The 24,958-nt window shown below is 41.5% G+C and overlaps 1 protein-coding gene across 1 annotated transcript in view; it reads right to left on the reverse strand.

The window, feature by feature from the left end:
- The window catches only part of dock3 (dedicator of cytokinesis 3), a 576,384-nt gene that overhangs the window by 496,981 nt on the left and 54,445 nt on the right, over positions 1-24,958 (reverse strand). The window lies entirely within an intron of this gene.

Consider the following 24,958-nt stretch of genomic DNA (forward strand, 5'->3'; position numbering starts at 1 on the left):
TATCTGCCTTTTGGAGATTATGATCGACCTTCTATTGACAGTGATAAGTCACGGACGGTGCGTCTGTGAATGGGGGTGCGTCTTTGCGTGTATATGACGGTGTTTACTAAGCATACCATGCTTATTTTATTTATAATACAGTCGTAATTATATTATATTATTTATTTCGACCCTCTGTCCAACATAGCTTGGAGGTTTCAGTGGTAATTGTGATGATAGTGTCCGAAATGGATGTGGCACAGACAGCAGGGGTAGTAGAAATAGGGCTCTGAAGAACTACAAAGTCACCCGCGATAGGAACTGATTTGACCAGGATACTTTATTGTAGACCTTGTGGTTATAGGCTAGTAATAGTTTACTATTGTTGGTATACATCTTAGGCCTACTGTTTTCCTAATTTTTTATGTTGGTAATATGACAACAAAGAAAGTAAACCTGCTCAAATATGCTCAACATCCAGTATCTACTGAAAGGTGCATAATTTGAGGTGCTTGCCATCCAGTGGCAAATTAGATGGGTACATTTACACCCTTAAAAAACTTTTGTTTATACTCAAAGATTTTTACATTTACAGTAGGACTTTATCTCTGACCACTTTCAAGCCATGAACATTTTGATATAAAAATCCAATGGTGTTGCTTTCTTAACCCTGACGCCTAGTTTGCCAGGTTTAAAAACGTTAGGAAAAGAAAATATTTTTATTTGGTGTGAAACACACACATAGGCCTACATGTTTTTATGTTTGTTTTTATAATTTGTATTAATATTTATTTTATCATTATTTTATTTATAAGCTAAGGTTGCTAGCACAGGTGTCTAAAAATAGATAAAAAGACTTGCACTTTCTGTTTGTAGTCTTGTGTTTCAAAATACAGTATTTGAAAAAAAAAAAACATTGCATTTTAGGAAATGAAATAGCCGTTCTTTTTTTTGTATTATTCTTTAACACTGACGTGGCCCTCCAATCAGATGACATTGGCAGAAGTGGCCCTCAGCTCATTTGAGTTTGAGACCCCTGATGTAATGCTTTAGATAGATAGATAGATAGATAGATAGATAGATAGATAGATAGATAGATACTTTATTGATCCTCAATAAAGAAATTCAATTTATAGGTTATAAGGAGGATTTTAAAATCAATCCTAAAACTCACTGGCAACCAGTGAAGATTGGCCAGAACTGGGGTGATGTGTTCCCTAAATTTAAGTTAGACTTTGTCAAAAGTCTGGCTGCTGAATTCTGAACAGTCTGTAAACGAGAGATGGAATGACGATTTAAACAGGTGAATAAGGTGTTGCAGTAATCAAGTCTAGATGAGACAAATGCATGTATAATCTTTGTGTCCTTTAAAGAAAGCATTGATCTGATTTTGGAAATGTTTCTCAGTTGATAATAACAGGACTGGACAAGGAGTTTTACATGTTGGTCAAATTTTAAATCTGTATCAAATAAAACCCGTACGTTTCTAGAAGTAGTCTTGTTATTTGAGGCTACATTTTCAAGAAAAGTCTTAGCTCGATTATAGACTTTGTCAGGGCCAATGAAAAGGACTTCTGTTTTGAGTTAAGCTGTAGGAAATTCTGTGACATCCAGTCTTTCACATCAGCTTTGCAATCCTCCAGTACAGTTAGCTTGTTAAGCATGTTTGGTTTGACTGAGAGGTACAGCTGTGTGTCATCAGCATAGCAGTGAAATGATATGTTATGGCGGTGAATTATGTGGCCTAGAGGTAACATATACAGGGAAAACAATATTGGTCCTAAAATTGAACCTTGGGGAACACCGCAAGACTATAAGTCGCAGGACCAGCCAAACTATGAAAAAAGTGCGACTTATAGTCCGGAAAATACGGTAGTCGACTAATCTAAACGACTAATTAAAAAAAAAGTGTTTGTTATTTCGTTGTGTCCATTTTATTATGAACTCAACTGTAGGGCCAAAACATAAACAGGGTTCACACTCTAAGTAAAATGATAAAATTCTCTGACTTTCCATGTTTGGAATAGATTTTCCAAAAAATTCCATGATATTCCAGAAATTCCATGCATAAATTCCTGCATAAAGCATACTACTTTTGTTGGAAGCTCAAGTAAACTGTTCAAAACCGGAATAACAATCTAAGCATCTAAGCAATTTAAGCAACAATCTAAGTATCTGCATTTCCATTAGGCTATAGCAGGGGTCGGCAACTTTTTTTGCCTGGAGAGCCACTTTTACCAAATGTGTTATTTTTTTAATCTCAGAAGAGCCACATAAAGACGGTTACAAGAAAAAGTTTGGATATTTAACATAGTTACTTTCATTCAACACAGTATTTTTAAATACATTTTCTACTAGTTTTAATGTGCAAGTAGGCTAACTTGAAATGTAAAGTGGAATGACAGAAGTATAGGCCTTAGGCTTCCCATGTAGGCTAAACACCACCCCCTTTTTTTCCAGTGTCCTTTGGTATGCAAAGTAACATCATAGTTAACAACACAACACTCAATTTTCGTTGGCGAAATTGAACATTAATTAGGCCTACCAGAGATTAGATTTGGTGATGGCCTTGGAGTCTGGTTGGCTCATATTCAGTGAGGTGAAGTTTCATGCAAGAATTGAGGCTGTCACCATTTAAGGGCAACTCCACGCAAAACTGTCATATCCCTAACGGCAACTAAATACCATGGCATTGTGTTGGCATTATGGATGTGACAGTTTTGCACGGAATTGCTATGACGCCGCGGCTATCTGCGCGTCCTCACGCGACCATATATGGCCGCACCAAACTTAAAACATGTAGTACTTTTAAACAATGGACTTGTGTTCATAATGTACATGTGGTCAAACTATTAATATTCATTGCCATGGATTGTGTTGCGTTAGGTTGAGTTTGTGTGTCTTTAGCCGATGGATGCATACATGAGGTTGAATCACACCAAACATCTTCCCACGCATTCACGCTCATTTCATTAATTTCTATGTCATGCACTCGCGGCAAAACTCAGTTTTGTTAAGGGAAAATAAGCATCGATTTAGAAACTGTAAAGCCTGTATACATTTTCTGTAATGAGAAAATATGTAAGTGTTGTACGGTGTTTGTGTATTTGAGGTTTCAAAAGTGCAACTTCTTACTATCGCTATGGCAGGTGAGTTCCTGGGGCTTCTAGGAAGCGCGCTCCCGATACAGGATGACTATATGGAAGGGTGCGTTCGCGAACGACACACTTGCGTCCTTGCCAAATCCATTATTGTTAGTCGACTCTGTACTTTGTATGTAATGGCATGAGTCCATGCCTTGATGTTATTAAGTAGGCCTTATGTGTTCTTATTGTGTACCGGTATTCTTTTAACTGTGTTTGATGTGAATTTATGATATTATGAGTAAACACCCCTGCCTGTGTATAGACTAATGGTAGTTACCAATTAGGTGTGGGTTTTGCCAATGCATAAAAATGTGTGCGTGTCATTTGGAAAGAGGCCTCTCAAGGAACAGAACTGCTTGCTGTTGCTTATAGCTCAAAACCTTACTAAGCCTAAAAGCCTAGTGTTGTTGAATCTAGTGCTGTTATTTCTGGCTGAATATAGCCATAGCCTTTTTGTTTCGTTTATCAAGTATTTTTGTTTCTATTTTATTTCTATTTTCGTTGCATTATTTTTTCCTATAATTTTGCACTGGATGACTCATACTTTAGGTGACGGAAAAATAAATATCAATATTCACGCCATTTCTGCCTGACTTCTGCCATTTGTGCCAAACCCTAAGATCCTCGACAAACTACTTTTTAACTATTTGGTGGCAGTGAACGGGATCCCAGTGGTCCACAAGGGTCGGCACTCAAGGCTAACAATGTCAGTACGGACACGACAAGGCACTACTGCGGCGCAGAGAGCACCCAGCGGCAATGCAATGTCAAAGGCCCCGTCAGTGCCCTCTTCAAGTCAAGTCAAGTCAAGTCAAGTTTATTTATATAGCACATTTCATACACAGAGGTCATTCAATGTGCTTTACATAAACAAAACCAAACGATAATAACAAATAAAAGCATAGAAGGGCAATATAGTCAAAGAATAGTTAAAAGGTAAAGATCATAATAAAAAGAAAACATAAAACACAAGGTAAAATCATTTAAAAATAAAGAATAATTAGTAAGCAAAAACAAAGGCAAAAGTAGTAAAAAAAGTAATAAAAGACAAAGTAGAATAATTATCGAGGCAGATTCAGAATTTGTAACTCGGCACAGTTAGCAGAAAGCGTCTGAGAACAGTTTGGTCTTAAGTCTAGATTTAAAACTGGCTACAGTTGGGGCCTTTTTAATGTCATCCGAAAGTTGGTTCCACAGCTGAGCCGCATAGCAGCTAAAAGCTGCTTCACCATGTTTAGTTCTAACTGTGGGTTTTACTAGCAGGTTTTTCACCTGGGACCTGAGAGGACGAGGTCCTGCTCCATTTACTGATTTATAAACAAGCAATAGTGCTTTAAAGTCAATTCTGTGACTTACTGGAAGCCAGTGCAAGGACTTAAGAATTGGAGTAATGTGGTCAGTTCTTTTAGTTTTTGTTAGAGTCCTAGCTGCTGCATTTTGTATCACCTGAAGCTGTTTAATAGTCTTTTTAGGAAGGCCTGTGAACAGTCCATTGCAGTAATCAACCCTGCTGGAGATAAATGCATGAATGAGTTTTTCTAAGTCATGTTTTGACATCAGCCCTCTGAGTTTGACAATATTTTTGAGGTGGTAAAAAGCTGATTTAGTTATCGCTTTCATGTGGCTGTTGAAATTTAGATCACTGTCAATTAATACACCAAGGTTTTTAACCGTATCCTTTGCCTTCAACCCTTTTGTGTCAAGGAGAGTGGCAACCCTAAGTCTTTCCTCATTTTTACCAAATATAATTACTTCAGTTTTTTCTTTGTTCAGCTGAAGAAAATTGAGACATCCAGGTGTTGATTTATTCTATACACTGGCACATAGATTCAAGAGGACCATAGTTGTTTGGTGATAGAGCTAAGTAAATTTGTGTGTCATCTGCATAGCTATGATATGAAATCAAATTATTTTGAATGATTTGTCCAAGTGGGAGCATATAGAGGTTGAATAATAGTGGCCCCAAGATCGACCCCTGGGGAACACCACAGGTCAAGGACGTTGGTGTTGAGGTACAGTTTCCGATGGCAACAAAGAAGCTCCTTTCTTGTAGATATGATTTTAGCCAGCTGATAACTATGCCTGTAAATCCAACCCAGTGTTCTAGTCTGTGTAGTAAAATATTGTGATCAACAGTGTCAAATGCTGCACTAAGGTCCAGTAGCACTAGGACTGATGTTTTACCTGAATCTGTGTTGAGGCGTATGTCATTGGAAACTTTAATGAGAGCTGTTTCAGTGCTGTGATTTGCCCGAAAACCAGACTGAAAGTAATCAAAATATCCATTTGATGTTAGGAAGGTGGTTAATTGATTAAAGACTACTTTTTCAATAATTTTGCCAATAAAAGGTAGATTGGATATGGGCCTGTAATTGTTTAGCATGGAGGCATCCAGGTTATTCTTCTTGAGAAGTGGCTTTACAACAGCTGTTTTCAGTGACTTAGGAAAAGTGCCAGACAGCAATGATACATTTACAATTTGAAGGACATCCGCCGCTATGAGGTGAAAAACAGTTTTGAAGAAATTGGTAGGCAGAGTGTCTAAGACACATGTGGAAGGGCTGAGATTCTGTACCGTTTTTTCAAGTGTTTCGTAGTCTATCAAGCTGAACTCTGACATCAAGTTTAGTTTCCCTCTGTTTGTTGCTGGAAGTTCAGGTTGTTGAATTTGTAATTGAGCAGATATGTTGAGTCTGATTTTGTCAATTTTACCTTTAAAAAAAGATGAAAACTCATTGCATTTATTAGTTGAGAGAAGTTCAGGCGCTAATTGTGAGGGGGGATTTGTTAACTTATCAACAGTTGAAAATAGAATACGAGTGTTATTTGAACTTCTATTGATAATGTTAGACTGTCTTGCTTTGCATATTTCAGAGTTATATGTGCGGAGCATCTCTTTATGGATTTCATAGTGGATCTGAAGTTTGTATTTACGCCATTTTCTTTCAGTCTTCCTACACTCTCTTTTTAGAAGTTTAACTGCTGGATTCAGCACCCTCTTCAGTTCCAGTTGGCGGAACCCAGCCCAGGCCACAGTCAGCGCCACCGGAGGACCGCATCTATAGGCTCGAGGCTGCAGTTTCGTCCTTCATCCAGGCCCAACAAGCCAGGGACGAGCATCAGGAGCGGGAGACGCAGCTGCAAAACCAAAGATGGCGGTCACTTCAGCATCAGTTCCAGCAACTTCAGACCCTGGTGAGCACTGAAATCCTGAATCGGTCCCCGGAGGAAGAGGAAGATGCACGTCGTGCACCCGTTGCTCCATCGCCAAACCCGCGTCCAGGCTCACCGCAGAAGTCACGTCCCGCCAGCAACGTGTCCAGACCAGACACGGCCCTTCGTCCCGACAGTGCCATGTCGGAGATGCCCGGAACGGACATATCCAGCCCGCTGTCGGATACCGCAAGGCTGTTCCTCCCTACAGCGCCGTTCAGATGGAGCGCACCCAAGATGACCCCATACTCTGAAGATGAGGACATCGATCACTACTTGACCACGTTCGAGAGGATTGCTTTTGCAAACCAGTGGCCAAGGGAAAGTTGGGCTTTGGCAGGGAAGGCCCGTGCAGCCTATGTGGCAATGGACATACTTGATACCAGAGACTATGACAAGGTAAAGCAAGCCATCTTGACTAAATACGAGATTGACCCAGAGACATACCGCCACAGATTTCGCTCCATGGATTTCCTGGCGGGTGAAACGGCGAAAGAGCTTCAATCAAGACTCACCGACCTCTACCAAAAGTGGATTTGCCCCGCGGAGAAGACTAAAGAACAGATCGGAGATGCCATCGTTCTGGAGCAGTTTCTCCGTATGCTGAATCCAGATCTAAGGGTGTGGGTTAAGGAACATAACCCACAGTCCTCCAAGCAAGCTGCTGACCTGGCTGAGGCCTTCATTGCTGCCCGCCGTCATCGGAAAGGCTACCAGTCCGGGAACCAAGACCCAACCAACCGTCGCACCCAAGGCGCCCAGCGGGACTTTGACAGAAAGCCTTCCGGTAAGCCTGTGGGTGGTGGTCGTGAGTTCAGGAGATCTAGTAGCCCCAATAGCAAGCCCAATCAGCCCAGTAAGCCTAAACCCAAGATAATCTGCCATAACTGTGGACAGCCGGGCCATATTAAACCGGAGTGCCCTTTAGCGCCCACTAGTGAGGGCAGATTATGCTACACCCCATGTATCGGTTCAGACAAGACAACCCCTAGCTCCATGGTTGCTTTAGTGCCCGTCAGAATCCGAGGGAAAGTGTGGAAAGCCCTAATAGATTCAGGCAGTAGCCAGACATTTATCCAAGGAGCATGTCTGGGTCCAGAGGGGTTAATGGGAGGGGGTAGTGTCAAAGTGCGTTGCATACATGGTGACGAGAGCGAACACCGGACAGCTGACGTACAGGTGGAGATCGAAGGACAGACCTACTTACTAAATGTTGGCATAATGGTTAACTGCCAGTGGTGCTAGGTCAGGATGTACCTGTATTAGCTGAGTTATTACAACAGCACTTACCCCATGTGAAGAGCTATGTGTTAACTAGAGCTCAAGCTAAGGATGACCCCAATGATGCAGACAGGTGGCAGGAGTTACCCTTTCCTGTAGCTTCTGCAGGGGGAAAAGATAAGAAACCCAAGTCTGTCAAGAGGAGGGACAAAGTTTTAGGAACTCCAGTACCAGAGCAGCTACCCCTACCACCACTAGATGTTAGTGAGGTAGATATTACTGACTTTGGACAGGCTCAGAAAGATGATGCTACATTGAGTTCCTGTTTCAGCAAGGTGAAGAGTGAGGAGGATGTTTCTAGGGCTGCATTATGTGGGAAAGAATGCTTTGTGTTGAGAGAGGGAAGACTGGTGCGTATGAGTGCTGAGGGAGAGCAACTGGTAGTCCCTAAGCCCCTGCGTGCTAAAGTATTGAACCTAGCTCACAGCATCCCCTGGTCAGGCCACTTGGGGCAACAGAAAACCCTAGACAGGATTGCTACCGGTTACCATTGGCCTGGTGTGTACCAGGAAGTGGTAGCTTTCTGTAAATCCTGCCCAACTTGCCAGCGCACCTCCCGTTCCAAAAGAGGTATGAAGGCACCCCTAGTTAACCTCCCCATCATTGACGTTCCCTTTACTAGGATTGCTATGGATGTTGTAGGCCCCCCTGAGAAGAGTAGGGCTGGCCACCGGTACATCTTAGTAATATGTGACTACGCTACTCGCTATCCTGAGGCTTTCCCCTTGAGAAACACCAAGTCTAGGCAGGTAGCGAATAGCCTAATACAGCTATTTTCACGGGTGGGGATCCCTAGAGAGATCATAACAGATCAGGGTACAAACTTTAACTCTAGGTTTATGAAGCAAGTGTACTCCCTGTTAGGGATCCGGGGCTTAAGAACTACGCCTTACCACCCACAGACTGACGGAATGGTTGAGCGCTTCAACCAAACTCTCAAGGCAATGTTGCGGAAGTTTGTGAGTGACTCTGAAGCTAACTGGGACCAGTGGCTTCCCTATCTCCTCTTTGCTTACAGGGAAGTCCCACAAGCGTCCACCGGCTACTCTCCCTTCGAGCTTCTCTACGGACGTCAAGTGAGGGGTCCCCTGGATGTCCTGCGAGAGGCCTGGATAGGAGAGGTTCCTCAGCCACCGACCAACATTGTGGACTACGTACTTAAGATGAGAGACAAGCTGGAGGAGCTGAGCAGTCTGGCCCACGACAACCTGGCGCAGGCCCAGTCGACCCAAAAGACCTGGTACGACAGGACCGCCCGCAGTCGTACCTTCAACCCGGGCCAAAAGGTGCTCCTACTCCCCCCCTTCTTCAGAAAGTAGCCTGCTTGACAAGTGGCAGGGTCCCTTTGAGGTGCTGCGCAAGATGGGCCCGGTGACCTATGAGGTTGCCATGCCCGACCGACGAAAGCCAAAGCAGGTGTTCCACATTAACCTGCTCAAGGAGTGGATATCCAGACCAGGGGCCACCAGCGACCTGATGTGGGCCGAGGAGGAGGAGCTGAGGGAGCAGTATTTCCCCACCGCCAGAGGCGAGGCCTCACATCCCTCTGTGGAGCACCTTTCCAGTCGTCAGCAGGAGGAGCTCCTGCAGATCGTTCCTGGGGGGCTATTCCGGGAGGAGCCCGGACGGACAACGGTGATCCACCACAGCATCAAGCTGACGTCTCCAGGGCCGATCCGCCAGACTTCACTGAGGGTCCCGGCAAGGCTGATTCCTGCATTGAAGCAGGAAGTTCAGTCAATGTTGGAGACAGGCGTTATTGTGCCCTCGCGCAGCGAATGGTGCAGCCCCGTGGTGCTCGTCCCAAAGAAGGACGGAGGGCTGCGCTTCTGCGTGGATTTCTCCAAGCTCAACGCCATCTCTGCCTTTGACCCTTACCCTATGCCGAGGGTGGACGAGTTGGTGGAACGGCTCGGCAAAGCACGGTATCTTAGCACACTTGACTTGTGCAAAGGATACTGGCAGGTGCCGCTCACGCCGGAGTCTCAGACGCTGACCGCCTTCAAGGCCCCGACCGGGCTGTTCCACTTCACCACTATGCCCTTCGAATTACATGGCGCTGCCGCAACTTTTCAGCGCATGATGGACCAGGTGCTGAGGGGGGCTGAAAGCTACGCCGCCGCCTACATCGATGATGTGGTGGTCCATAGCTCATGTGTTCCAAAGGATTAAGGCTGCCGGGCTGGTGGTAATGCCAGCAAGTGTCAGCTGGCCAGACCTGAGGTTTCTACCTGGGGTACGTTCTTGGAGGTGGGGACATTAAGCCGCAGGTGAGCAAGGTTGATGCTGTGCGAAACTGCCTGCCGCCCACAACCAAGAATGAGTGCGTTCCTTCCTAGGCCTGGTGGGGTGGTACCGGCGGTTCATACCCAACTTCTCCACCAGGGCCGCTGTGCTGACCGACCTCACCCGCAAGTCAAGTGCCAACAAGTTGGCTTGGACAGAGGAGTGTGAACAGGCTTTTCAGGACCTCAAAAACAGCCTGTGTCACAGTCCAGTGTTACAGAGCCCCAACTTTGACCTACCCTTCACTGTCCAGACGGATGCTTCAGGACTGGGGCTGGGAGCCGTCTTGTTGCAGGGGGAGAGGGAGGAGTGCAGGCCGATCCAGTACATTAGCCGTAAACTCTTCCCTGGAGAGACTAGGTATTCCACGGTTGAGAAGGAGTGTTTGGCCATCAAGTGGGCACTGGACACTCTGAAGTACTATTTGATGGGGAAAGAGTTTGTATTAGAGACTGACCACCGGGCATTGCAAAGGATGCATCGCATGAGAGACAATAATGCTCGGATTACACGGTGGTATCTGTCGTTACAGCCTTATAAGTTCACTGTCCAGTACAAGGCTGGAAAGGACAATGTGACTGCTGATTTCTTGTCCCGCCTCTACGAGGAGGGTCAAGCTTGAGTAAGGGGGTTTGTGACGCCGCGGCTATCTGCGCGTCCTCACGCGACCATATATGGCCGCACCAAACTTAAAACATGTAGTACTTTTAAACAATGGACTTGTGTTCATAATGTACATGTGGTCAAACTATTAATATTCATTGCCATGGATTGTGTTGCGTTAGGTTGAGTTTGTGTGTGTTTAGCCAATGGATGCATACATGAGGTTGAATCACACCAAACATCTTCCCACGCATTCACGCTCATTTCATTCATTTCTAGTTCATTCACTCGCGGCAAAACTCAGTTTTGTTAAGGGAAAATAAGCATCGATTTAGAAACTGTAAAGCCTGTATAAATTTTCTGTAATGAGAAAATATGTAAGTGTTGTACGGTGTTTGTGTATTTGAGGTTTCAAAAGTGCAACTTCTTACTATCGCTATGGCAGGTGAGTTCCTGGGGCTTCTAGGAAGCGCGCTCCCGATACAGGATGACTATATGGAAGGGTGCGTTCGCGAACGACACACTTGCGTCCAAATTGCCAAATTGCGTTGCCAAATCCATTATTGTTAGTCGACTCTGTACTTTGTATGTAATGGCATGAGTCCATGCATTGATGTTATTAAGTAGGCCTTATGTGTTCTTATTGTGTACCGGTATTCTTTTAACTGTGTTTGATGTGAATTTATGATATTATGAGTAAACACCCCTGCCTGTGTATAGACTAATGGTAGTTACCAATTAGGTGTGGGTTTTGCCAATGCATAAAAATGTGTGCGTGTCATTTGGAAAGAGGCCTCTCAAGGAACAGAACTGCTTGCTGTTGCTTATAGCTCAAGGTATTGTGTAAAACCTTACTAAGCCTAAAAGCCTAGTGTTGTTGAATCTAGTGCTGTTATTTCTGGCTGAATATAGCCATAGCCTTTTTGTTTCGTTTATCAAGTATTTTTGTTTCTATTTTATTTTTTATTTTCGTTGCACTATTTTTTCCTATATTTTTGCACTGGATGACTCATACTTTAGGTGACGGAAAAATAAATATCAATATTCACGCCATTTCTGCCTGACTTCTGCCATTTGTGCCAAACCCTAAGACCCTCGACAAACTACTTTTTAACAATTGCCCTTAAACGTGAATGCAGGTTTGTCTTTATATTTTTCATATGTGAGAAAGATTTCTCACATGCAAGTGGAACCGAACAGGGTTAACACAGCAATAGTAACTTGTTGCAGTGTGCGATATATAACGGGCAGTTCATTTCGCATTTTCAGAATCAGTCTTCGGATGGAAACTTTCCCATTTCAGCCTTGTGTTCGCGCTCGCAAGCTGTGGTCGCTGACGTTTCCTTTTTGACATTTTCCTTATCTAGCCTACAGCAAGCGCACACATCAACAATAACAATTAAAGTGTTCTCGTTGAAATGGAGGGAAATCGGTGATTTTATTTGATATTGACATTATTGGCTTTATCAAGAATCAAAAAGATGAGTGTGGCACCGCATCTGTGTGGCATCTAGTTTCATTAAATTACTTGTGCTATTTCCCAAGGTATAGAGAGATCTTTCGGTTTCGCACACAAAGTGCACTTACAGTACCCTCCAGAATTACTGGCACCTCTGCTCAAGTTGACTAAAAAGAGGAATATAAAATCATCTTTTTGGAAATTGATCGTAATGCCTTAATTAAAAAAAAATAGGAAATATTTAACTTACTATTACTACGAAAAAGACATACAGAAACAACACATAACATAGAACAACAACAACACATTCATTATTACTCTAAAGCACACAATATTACAAATTGGAAAGGAAACATGGGTGAGTTTTAGCAGATGCTTATCACAAAAAGAAAATCAATCAGAAAAAAAAAACAGCAGACAGGCATGTAGGGCATAAAAATAAAATGTCTTGGGTTCCGGTTTTCGACCGACCCTGTCAATTTATCTGCGACCCAAATTTATTTTTTGAGCTTGGGGAACAAATAACACTAAATAGTCTAGGCTACATTAAATAAATCCACAAATAAAAGCCAAACTATAATTACATTAATTACCCCTTGCATTATGTATAGGGATGAGCGTATTTTCTCTTTTAAAAAAGCTAACAAAGTAGCCTAGTGCACAGCTGTTCACGAAGACGATTGTTTTCGTCACTTACCAAGGCACTCGCAATTTTGTCCAAACACCGCAACTTTTTCGCAAATTTGACCAATCATCGTAGTTTGCCCGTGAAATTTCACCTACCACAGCCGTCCCTCGCGCAGAATATTGATCCAGATGCCACACTTACTTCTGCACCTTCTGCATATGACATCAAAGACTGCCCTAACGTGTTCGTTCCTCTGCAGTTTTGATGACAATAAATAGATGGCTAACGTTAATGATCTGCTTACTTGCATCTCTCAACCTGGTGTTGCTAACCTGCCTAGGCTATGAAAGTAAGTTAATTAAGGCCTACTTGGTTTACTGACATTTGAGTAGGCTATGCAACCCATTGGCAAACATTTACCTGGAGATGTCCTTTTAGCTTATGTCATGTTTGCTAGCTTGTGGGCTTAGTTTGAGTAGTGCTACCAAAATCATAGAAATTAATAAAATTGCAAGACATTTACCTCTTCTATGATCCAAGAATGATTTCATTCGAGTTGTTTTTTTTTACATTTATTTTAACTAATGACATAAAAGACATTCCCAATTGGATCTACATATCGTAATGCACTATGCAAAAAGTGATTTACACTCGTAGCCGAAAACAGTGAGATGCAAGCCTTCCAATCCACTCAGAAATGTAATTACGTCCTTAAAGGGGAAAGCAGTCAATTAGACGTACACCACCAATGTAATGACATTAAAGAGAAGTGTAGTCAAATAGTTTAAATCAATATTTAATTACTAGATACTTACTTTGCTATTAGTAATTATGCAGGCCACAGACTATGAATTATTAAAAAGATATGAACTTCATATGAATTACAACATATATGAATGTATTGAAACATATGACATGATGCCATCTCTTTAGGTGACTGTCTTTTTTGAAAGGTTATACTGCTTTGTGAATTACCCCAGTCAAAGCATTTACACAAATAAAGTAGGCCTTTTCTGTCATCCTTACTGTTTACCTTTACTTATCCTTTTTAATAAGCATCAAGATGATGATTTTGGTCTTACTAACCTTAATTGCCCTAAACTATTTTTGCAATTTTCACTTCCTCCCCCAATTTCTCCGCAAGAAACAGCTAAAAACACAGCAACTTCCATCACAATTTTTTAGAAAAGCGAAATCAGGCATTTTAGGTCGCAACAAATTTAAAAAATCCTCGCGAAATCCTGGAGGGACTGATTTCCTACCTATCCCTTACTGCCACTGGGAAAAACAAAATTCCCTACCGACCCATGGCCTCAACTGCAACAGGAACCAAACCTTTTTTTTTTATGCCTAGTGTGTATGCACAGAGACGGCAAGCTACAGGACTATAGTAAAATCATTGCCTTCCAGAAATTCCATAAATGAACCCCACATCTTCACAAAAGTCTTATATTTCCCCTTAACTATGTAAGTCAGTTTTTCCATAGCAAGACATTGCAATATCCCCTCAACCCAACTCTGTTTACTTGGTCTATGAACTGATTTCCCTGTAGTATCCCTGCAGGAAAGGCAGTCCCAATCCTCCTCTGTCATATGGTAAGTATAGCAAAGTAAGGCGAAGTCTGGAGCGTCTACTGTTCCAAATAAAACAACAAAAAATCTGCCGCTCCCTAAAACTACACATCCTGTTTAGGTGTTTCTCGTGTGTCAAAATAAAAGTCACAGCCATATCTCATGCTTTGTGCATTATATCTCCAGAACAGCTTGACGCATATGCTTCAAATTTGGTACAAGTGTTTCTATGGACTCAAAGATGAAGTGAGTTGATGTTGGAGGTCAAAGGTCAAGTCCATGAATACTCTGAGCGCGATATCTCAAGAATGCCTTGACATACATGCCTGAAATTTGGTATGAGTGTTTGTATGGACTCAGAGATGAAGTGAATTGATGTTGGAGGTCAAAGGTCAAATGTCAAGGTAAAAAACACCTTGAGTGTTATATCTCAAGAACACCTTGACACACAAGGTCTTTTGGTACGAGGGTTTGTATGAACTCAAAGATTAAGTGATTCAATGTTTTTTTTCCAGGAATCTCCCCACCAACATTAAGCCAGCAGCTTTCCATCCACTATTGTAATTCCTGAGGATTTATCAAGAGTCGGATCAAGGTTAGGCTCCAGTCTGATCCTCTAAAAGGAGCAGTGAGCTACTGAAAATCCACCAAAAATAAAAAGACAAATACTCAAGCACGAAAAAAACATTAGTGGGCATAATTTCCGGCATATGTAAACAGAAATAATTCAGATATAAAAAAGAAAGAAATATTTGTTCAAGACTAGATCCATGAAGTCTACAAACTTCAATATAAACAGTCCACAGTAGCCTAGCTCAATGGCCATAGCCAGCTAATTTAAACAGCAACCTAAGCTACGTTTCGTTATGTATCAGTCGTTAACTCAAATGGCTTAGATAAAGGATCTTTCATTCAAACCTGTTTAGGCTACAGATTACTCGCCATTTTCCTGGTGATCCTGACTGCTATCTTCGGGGCTGGAGCTCTCCATCTGTCGAATGAATTCCTCAGCCTTTACGGGGGAACTGAAATCGTGCCAGGTGCCTTTGTGTTGAATTCGCAATCTCGCCGGGAACATAAATCCATACTCCTTACGCAAATGTCGTAGTCTTTGTTTCACTCCGTCAAAAAGTTTCCACTGCTTTTGGACCTCTGCGGACAGATCCGGGAAGATCATAACATGACTGTTCTCGAAAAGAACTTTCTCTTTCAAGCGTGCTGTTTTCATCACTCGGTCTTTGTCTCGGTACGTCAGGAATTTCACTAAAAGGATACGTGGCCGTGTCTCACCCGTCCGGGCCTGGTTTTGCGGGCTGGTACCCAGCCAGTAGGCTTGCTTGATGGTGAAGGGCTGCTCTATGGACAAACCAAGAGCCTTTGGTAACCATGCCATTAGGAATGTACGCGCATTTCCCTTCTCTGCCCCCTCGGGTATTCCAAGCAGTCTCAAATTGGAGCGCCGTTGTCGATTTTCAAGCTCTTCCATCTGTATGGTAAGCTTTTGGACCTTTTTCTGTGTGGTATCAGACATCCTCGTTAGCGAAGTGATCTGGTCCTCAGCTGTGCTAATATGAGTTTCAGCTGTTGTAAGCCTTTCAGAAAAGGCCACTATAGCTTCTTTTATCTCTCGGTTAGATGAGATTACTTCGCTCAATTGTGTGGAAAAGTCATTCCTAAGCGAATGTATGGCTGATAAAAGTTGGTTTTCATCACTGCTAGTTTCGCCATGGCTTAGAATCTCTTCTGGATCCATGGACTCCTCGTGTTCCTCGTGTGGCATTGCAAAGTCTGCCTTTTTATCATTAGGTTGTCTGCCTTTTCCACGATTTCTGGACGACATATAGACTTTCTAAATGTTTTTGGCCAAAACCCGCTTGATATATACGTTATTATATTAAAAGTTATTTCAAATTCGCCGGAGCTCAAGCCCACGCGACCGTTCAGCTGCTAGCCATAACTGGAAGTCTATCCAACCTTTAAGGACACCAATTATAGTGGATGGAATCCACTATCTTGAAATCTCCTGGCTTCTTCTTCTTCTTATAACCTTTTCAAGAACGAATGCGACTCTATCCTCTTAACGTACAGACATGTTGAAATAACCGTTCTGAAGGTCTGGAGTGGGGCAAGAGAGTTATTATTTCAGATTTATTTTAAAGTTTATACTTTTTGAGAAATAGGGGATTAAAAATGTTAAAAAGCTCATTTTCCCCCCATAGACTTGAATGGCTGTGATGTCATAATGGCCTAAAGCCAGCTGCGCTCGTTAAGCTCCCAGAGTAGTTCCCGGGCTAATCAGAACACTGGCACAGGTGTCACCTGTGAATCCAACTGTCTCTGCTTCTAATGCATACAATCTGGCGCTCCCTAAAACTACACATCCCGTAATTAACTTGTGCGCATGCGCAGTAGCGTTCTCCTTGCGTCATTGATTCCTATAGGCCACTTCACGCTTTCAACCATCCTCTTGAAGAAAGTTTAAGTTCTTGTTGTCTGGTTCGTCCAACAAACGACGACGAAACGGACGTTTTCCTATCACACCAAATGTAAGTTACAATTAATTTGTGTTTTTTATTCGAATGGAGTGTGTGAAGTCTGTTTAAAACGACTCGGCTAATCAAGTAAGCAAGCAAGCTGGCGTTAGCTTCAAACTCAAACAGCTTAGCAACATACTCGTAGATGCTACGTCTAGAGAGGACGCTAAGTTTAACTCTAGCTAGTTCGGTAATATTGGTATTACATCAGGTAAGTTAATAACTTCATTAAGCGATTATCGAGGATGCAGTAGGTAAGTTATATTACGTTAGCTAGACCTCGGTAACGTTTCTAGGTTTGCTGTTGTGTGCAGTGCTAAGCCTTCACACTCAAATTGTCAGCCACCTTTCTGATAGCTGGCCTGACAAGGGAAATTACCTTCTATGGCAAACAGTCACTGGCTGAAACTTGGTCTTCGTTTTGAACTACGTTTATATGAGTGGTAGGTTGTGGCGTAAAATGACTTGATTGTAGGCTTAGCTGTTAGTTTGTTGTTCAGTTTAACATTTATTTATCAACCGTCTCTTTTTTCCCCCTTCTATTTCTGTTAGGTGCCGCTTCACTCTGCTACTGGAGGAACAGGCTGACTGCAACTGGCTGCTATGGATGCTATACTGAATGGATGGCAGGAAAGCACAACACACGTGAATTTCTAGATGAAGAGTGAATAAATACACTTGCTTAACTGATAACAAGTTGTCAATGGCTATTTATGCAAGCTTGTGTAGGATAAACCAGACATACCTAGGCCTAGCCAAATTTATCCTGGCAGTAGATAAAGCAGGATATGAATTTCCCAATATTTTGCCAGATTAGGCTAATAGTGGTTTACTGAGGTTTAATATCAATTGAAATCACATTGATCTTTAGTTTGGTTGTACTTTCAACATTGTTTCAATATTAATTTGAGTGGAAATACCATTGAAATCCCGTTGATATGTAGTTAGAATTTTAACTTTGCTTTAATGAAGGGTGCAAAAGTGATGCAGTATCAATGTTGCAGTGCGACGTTGATTCAATGATTTTAACGTTGACAAAGTAGCCTAATGTTGATTTAACATAGATTCAATGACTAATTGTTATTGGGTGCAGAATAAGCAGTCATCAACACCAACTGAAAGCCCTGTTTTGCAGGTAGCCTATTGCATTGCATACAATTGTATGAACTCAAAGATTAAGCGATTCAATGTTGTTGTTTTTTTCAGGAATCTCCCCACCAACAATAAGCCAGCAGCTTTCCATCCACTATTGTAATTCCTCTGGCATGACATTTCTAGTATTCTTTGTGAATGAATAATGTATCATAAATAAATACATGTTCTTCCTTAAAATACAGGGGTCATACGTATTGGCACCCCTATGTTAAATTCCCATAGAGACAGCCAGAGTTTTATTTTTAAAGGCCAGTTATTTCATGGATCCAGGATACTATGCATCCTGATAAAGTTCCCTTGGCATTTGGAATTAAAATAGCCCCACATCATCACATACCCCACACCATACCTAGCTAATAGGCTAACTAGGGTTAGCAACTTTCTCAACCCCAAATAAGGGACACTCAGCCCCAAATGACGTAATTTTGTTTTTAAATATAATTTTCTTAAGAAATACTGTTTAACTTATTTATAAATGGTGCACTGTGACTCATTGTCTACTACACATTCATAAGATTTTGCCAGCTCTCTACAAGAAATGACAGAGCAGGCTTCTGTACTTCCTGAGGAGGCTGCGGTCCTTCAATGTGTGCAGCAAGCTCCTCAGGATGTTCTACCAGTCTGTTGTGGCCAGCGCCCTCTTCTATGCAGTGGTATGCTGGGGAGGAAGCACAAAGAAGAAGGATGCTGGGCGACTTGACAGGCTGGTAAGGAAGGCTGGCTCTGTAGTGGGAGCTGAACTGGAGTGCATCACTTCAATATCTGACAAAAGGACCCTAGACAAACTGATCAACATCTTGGACAATGAATGTCATCCCCTCTACAGCACTATCAAAAAGAAAAGAGCTTGATCAGCTGGAGACTTCGCTCACTGCCATGCACAACTGAAAGGCTGAGGAAGTCATTTGTTCCTAGGGCCATTGAACTGTTCAATGCCTCACTAAAGGGAAGAGGAGAGATAGACTTCTCTGCTTAGTCTGTCTGCCTCTCCACCCTCTCCGTGTTTGAGTACTGACTGCCCACTACTGCTTTACTACTGTTTTAATACTGTTTTACTAATGTACACAGCCTAATGTTTTCACTACTGTTTTACTGCTACAGTTTTTCATGCTATATTAGCACACATGATCAATGGCTGCGGTCAGGCTTCTGCTACAATACTGAATGAATGAATGGCTATAACCCTATTACCTCAACCTGTTCTTGCACTGAAATAGTTTTTTTATTTTACCTTGTCTACATTATACTTTACTCTCCTATTTGTCCATATTATTTATGCTGGTCTCTAGACCTTACTCTTGCACTGTTGGACTAATGTTGGACTACTTTTTGCACCTTCACCATGACACTCACTCTCTTGAGCACCTTGCCATCCACACATAACTAAAGGACTATGGCTGGACTACTTTTTGCACCTTCACCATGACACTCACTCCCTTTAGCACCTTACCAGTCCCGGCCCTGTCACTACAAGCGTCTTATGCTTGATCACCCTCAAGCACATTGGACTTTATGAATAAAATATAGTGTATTTAGTATTTAGTTTTGTTAGTTTTCTTATCTTTCTTATCTTCTACTGTCTTTATTGTACATTGGAGTTTAGTTATATGTTTATACTTATACTTATGTTTACCATTTCTGCTGTAAGTGCATGTTGTGTGTGATGTCTGTATGCTACTGTGCTCCTTGAATTTCCCCCTAGATCTATCTATCTATCTATCTATCTATCTATCTAGAATTCTATGGGAAGGCCGTCCATTCCCGTAGCTTTTTTATTAAGTGGATAGTTTTTTAAAGCAGATTGTATTTCTATGTTGCTTATATCCTTGTTAAGATCTTCAATTTGCTCAGGAGAAAGACATTTGAGGTTTATTGAATTTAAAAAAGGGTCCTGGTCTTTTACTTCTGAAGTATATATTTTTTCATAAAATGATCTGTGTGGGCTTTGTTTGAGGTTTCATCTCTTAGAGCTATAGGCTGCCTTTTTAAAACTTTCTTTATTAAACAGGTCAGACGTTTGCCTGATTTATTGGCAGCTATATAATTATTTTTTTAGAATTAAAGGAGAATTCCGGTGTGATATTGACCTAAAGTGTGTTGAAACATGATACTGAGTGTGAACGTATGTCTCATAGCTCATCTCGCCTTGTCCCCTGCACTCAGAAATCTGGCGCTAGTTAGCCGATGCTACCAACAGTTTTTCGATGGGGGGGCCTCGGGCATCGGCATAGTAGCCATGCAAATAAATCAGTGTTTTACACCATTTACGAGGCTCAAAGTAGCTCCATACTTCATTGGTAGTCTTCCGAGGGCCTTGACATTTAAAACGAGACATTGAGAACGCACTGGTAGTTTATTTACAAGACGATTTATACAGACAGTACCTTCAAGAAGTTTACCGTTCGCGCCATCTTGAATTTAGTCACGATAAGTCGAGCGACGAATACGAATGAACAGGTATGATAAGGGATCGGATTCCAAAAATAATTCCGTGGCAATGCATGGATTCCAGTTGATGCTACTGGAAGCAACTGGAATCCATACATTTCCACTGAATTATTTTTGGAATCTAAGTGAGTAACAAGTCTAGTAACACATGTGTTTCTTGCAGCAAGACGGTGCACTTCTGTTCTTTCAGTTTTGTGGGCCAGTGAATTAAACATTTGAAACGGTGAACCATTACATTCAGCCAATCTTGAACAACTGCAGAGACTGTTCCAACACTATAACAGAATATATAAGAAAGATCTATGCATGTGCGTTAACCCAAGTCACAATTTCATGAGCACCAGGTAAAACTGATGGGAGTGATGTTGTAAGCGTTGTGTGAGTGATGTTGTATATGGGATCCAGGCAGTGGTAAGGTATGTAAGCAAAGCAAAAAACACCTTTGACCATGGCAGTCCAGTGTGGAAAAGAATTATTTTGTTATTTTTAAATCTAGTAGGCATAATGTTTCTGGATTCTCATTGAGGAGCACCTGCAACTGTGTTTCAAGAATCTTTGCTCTGATTATCAATTCAGCATTTTCCCTTTTTAAATTCTCTATTTCTCTCCTGAGTCTGAGCAGCGGACTCTTCTAACAGACCTCTGGTATCTCACCAATTTGTATACATGTTACTATGACTGCTTTTGGTTCTGAGATAGAATGATTAGAGCATGATCAGGACTCAGATAAATAAATAATTAAGTAGTAGTGTTTTTAAAGGGGAAATCTGGTGTAAATTTTGGATATGCCTCATGATAACAAGTTCGAACGTTTGTTGGGGAGCAAAAAAATGCTAATCCGATGCATTCTAAACTAGCCTGTTTTTAGCTGATGCTTCAAAAATGTTAACACTGGTAGCGATAGGGCATTTCTCATGGTAAAAAGATTGCTAATTTTAAACCATTTACGAGGTTCAAAGTAGCCGACACTTCTTTGGTAGTATAATGAGGGTCCTAACATAAACAAGGCATAAAAACAAGGCATTGACAACTTTGTAAATTTACAGATAGTTTAATAAAAAAGACTGTATACAGACAATACCTTGAGTGGTTTGCCGGTCGGTACAATCTTGAAATTAAGTCACTACAACACAGATCTGTGTTGTTTCAAGATGGTGCCAACTGGCAAACGACGCAAGTTATTGTCTGGCATTTATGAACACTAACTTCATGAAAATAAGTCAGTGTATTAGGGCCTAGACAGCATTTAGTTTTCACTAGGTGCGCCAAAAAAATGCCAGCCGGACCCCGGCAGGCATAGCAGTTGCATAAAGTTAATAAGCAAAACATAGCCAAACATAGCATTATCCATCAATGTCACAGTTGCATGTCTAAAATGATTTACTGTCATGTGTCTAAGTGAAACTAACTTAATTAATATATGCCAAATCAATGTATAGATTGCATGTATAGGCTGCGGTATGTATAACTCCGGCAGGCATATGTCACATAAACCTAAGTTAGCCTACTAAGCATGGCCAAACAGCGTTATCTATGTTGTCGTGATTACATCGCAAGAGTAGGCTAATTTAGCCTACCATCATGTGTTTAGTGAAACTGACAGCATTTTTCATTTGATTACAATATGAGGACTGCACAGCTTTTCTGTGTAGGCAATGACAACCATCTCACTTGACAGCAGCAATCCAAGCATTGCATTAATGTTTTTTCTTGTGGAAGATTCTTTTTAGATAGTCAATTTGTTCCTGGTCTAAGGGAACACCCAACAACAGAACAACACAGTCCTCATTTTAATGTTGACAATCATTTATCATTAGACAATTCGATGTGTTGTTACAATTTATCAGCATTTGTTAACCGGAAACCTTCTAGGAACAGCTGATGTCAATAATAAAACACATGAAAATTCCATGAAAGGGTCAATAGTACTGTAAGGATCCTAATTACCAGGCTGATGATAATCTTTTCAGTCATATATTGACTCTTGATCAACTACTAAGTGTGGGCCTATTGTGGGCCTACTGTCACATGCCCACAGGAGCAGTTAACTATAGGGACAGGAAATGTAATCAAATGTATACCTTGTCATGTCTTGATTGATTCACTCTCACTACAACAATGGTCTCAAGTCTCATCAAAGTACTCTCAAATCAGATGACCTCCAACCATGTGATCCCAAATCAGCTGACCTCCAATCATGTGATCCATATCAATGTAACCAACCACAAACTAGGTAGCCTATTTAAGTGAAGTTTACAGAGCATTCTAGGAGCCATTCTGTAGTCAGAATCTCCCGCACCACTAAGGTGTGTAGTCATCATCCTCTGAGCTGGTATGTTCATTCTCTGATTGCTTCATATGGTTTCCTAAATGTTCCTTTAACCTGTTTTCGTAACTTTCACATTATTCATTTAGATGTACCTGCTATAATGTATTGGATGAATAGCTTGTGTCTGACAAATAAATTGTTATGCTTTGACCCGCATAGTTTTCTAGAGTTTCTTTAGATATCCCTCAAGTTTAAGATGGGCAAGGAGGAACGGCTAGGATTAGTCTCCAGGGCCGTGGGGGCTAAATCAGTGAAAGTGTAGGCATGCTACCAGGAGAACTGGCCATCGTATTGTACTGTGGTGGGTCACTGATTTTATTAGTAGTCTGGAATTAGACAGCTAACCTTAGCACACCCTGAACCCTCTGTAGCTTCGGTAAGATGTTCTGTCCAGATGAGCATAGTGGTCCAGGCCAGCACTATAGCCTCTGACCGACTTTCACACTAGGATCATTACTCAAGTGAAGGCGCCTCCCGAATTAATCGGCCGAGGAGGGCCTCGCACACTATTCTTGGGGAAGATGCGTCTAATTAAATAGCTAGAAGGCATTCTTGTAACAGCATTGTGGGTAGGCCCACATCGGCCTACTATGGATAGTAATATGACTTTGACCGAAACTTCTCCATATCTAGCGGGGTCAGAATCATTAGGTTAACAGGGGTTCTATAATCAATTGTTATTTCCAACAGCGCGCGGACAGCTTCACGATTTCCTTCGACCACTCCCAGTTCCCTCATTGGTCCTGACGAGTGACGTCATTACAGTACAAAATGTCAATCAACAAAATCACTACTTGAATTTTATGATACAGTTGGGTAACGTCACTTCTGTTGACATCTCAAACAAAACAGCAAGCTAGCTCACCCCTCCCTCCCATGCAATTGAAACTGACATGAACGCGCATCTCGTTGGTGATTGGCTGGAACAGTGTGTGTATTGTTATGTTTCATGGTCCAGGCTGGACCAGGGAGGTATTCCATCAACCTCGCTAATGAAGGCGGTGCTTAACAGAAATAGCCTGGCTTGAACTAGCGTAGACTTTCACTTGGGGCTGAAGCCGTTCCATTAACTCAAGTTAGCGGTATCTTGGCCTCGTTTATTCAAGCAAGGTTTAGTTCAGCTTCATCTCTGCTCGTGCACGAGGTAGAATAGTAGACCAAAACAGTAGATTGACGAAAAGAGGATATATGTCGTAAAATTAAGACAATACTAGATGATTTCTGTTCGATTTGGCAAGCGCCATCTACAGGATTTTCATCGAAAGTCATCAAATTTAATGTTGAGAGAAAAAAAAAGATAGTTGCCTACAAAAATGGGAGAATAATGAAAGCATAGGCCTACATTTAAAACAACAATGCTAATGGTTTGATTAGCTTCACTCTATACAGTCATACAGTCTATGCTTGAACAAAACGAGTGAATGAATAAATAGTATAAACTCAAAAACAACTTTGGCATATATTCAAAACTATCTATAGCCTATGTTCTTATATTAAAAGAGTTCACTCCAAATTATTGTCTAGGTGTAGGTGGTCATAAAATAAATTATTATCAACATAATAGCCTATTGTCTCCCATAAGTCCCAAAGTGTTTGAAATAAAATTATCTGAAATGCAATGGCTTTCTATTCAATTTATGCCTAGTATTTAATCTGTGTAGCACACAGTTGATTTGACATTCATGAACAATCGTCGACACATGAAGCAGTTTTAATTATTAGCTGCCTAGGCTACAGAATAATTATCCTTTGGCTTGCATCAGATATAATATAGCCCACTGGCAAAGCTGTCACTGGACAGCCTACCAAATGTGCATGACCCTTTATCAGCAGTGGACATATGTCTTTCATCAAAGATTATAACTAAAAATGCCATTATCAAGGTGATAAACATTGTAGCCTTAATACTTCGTATGGGAAGCGAACCTACGAACACGCAAGAATGTAGCCTATAATTCCTTTCCTATGCCGTCTCGTTGCACGTTACACCACCATCGAACGTAAGTGACGCAGAGTAGCATGATTCCTAGAACCACATGCATGTGAAGTTAAAACATTTTTAATCGTATAATCTTCATACATTCTTTGGAGCTAGTGAATGTGTAAAGCCATGCTTGGTGCACTGTCGGAAAAAACATTTCTATAGGCCTACTTCTATTTTGGACTCGTTTTCCGACTGATTGTTTTTTTTTTGCAACACAGCTTAATTTAGCTTGAAAGTTAACCTGCTACTGTGCAGGTTAGTTCTGTGGTATAATTCCCATGGTTACCAAGCTGGGATTCACGTTAACCTCATTAATGGAACGGAATTCTCACTAAAATTAG

The sequence above is a fragment of the Alosa sapidissima genome, chromosome 4 (assembly GCF_018492685.1).
Source record: "Alosa sapidissima isolate fAloSap1 chromosome 4, fAloSap1.pri, whole genome shotgun sequence".
Taxonomy (NCBI): Eukaryota; Metazoa; Chordata; class Actinopteri; order Clupeiformes; family Clupeidae; genus Alosa; species Alosa sapidissima.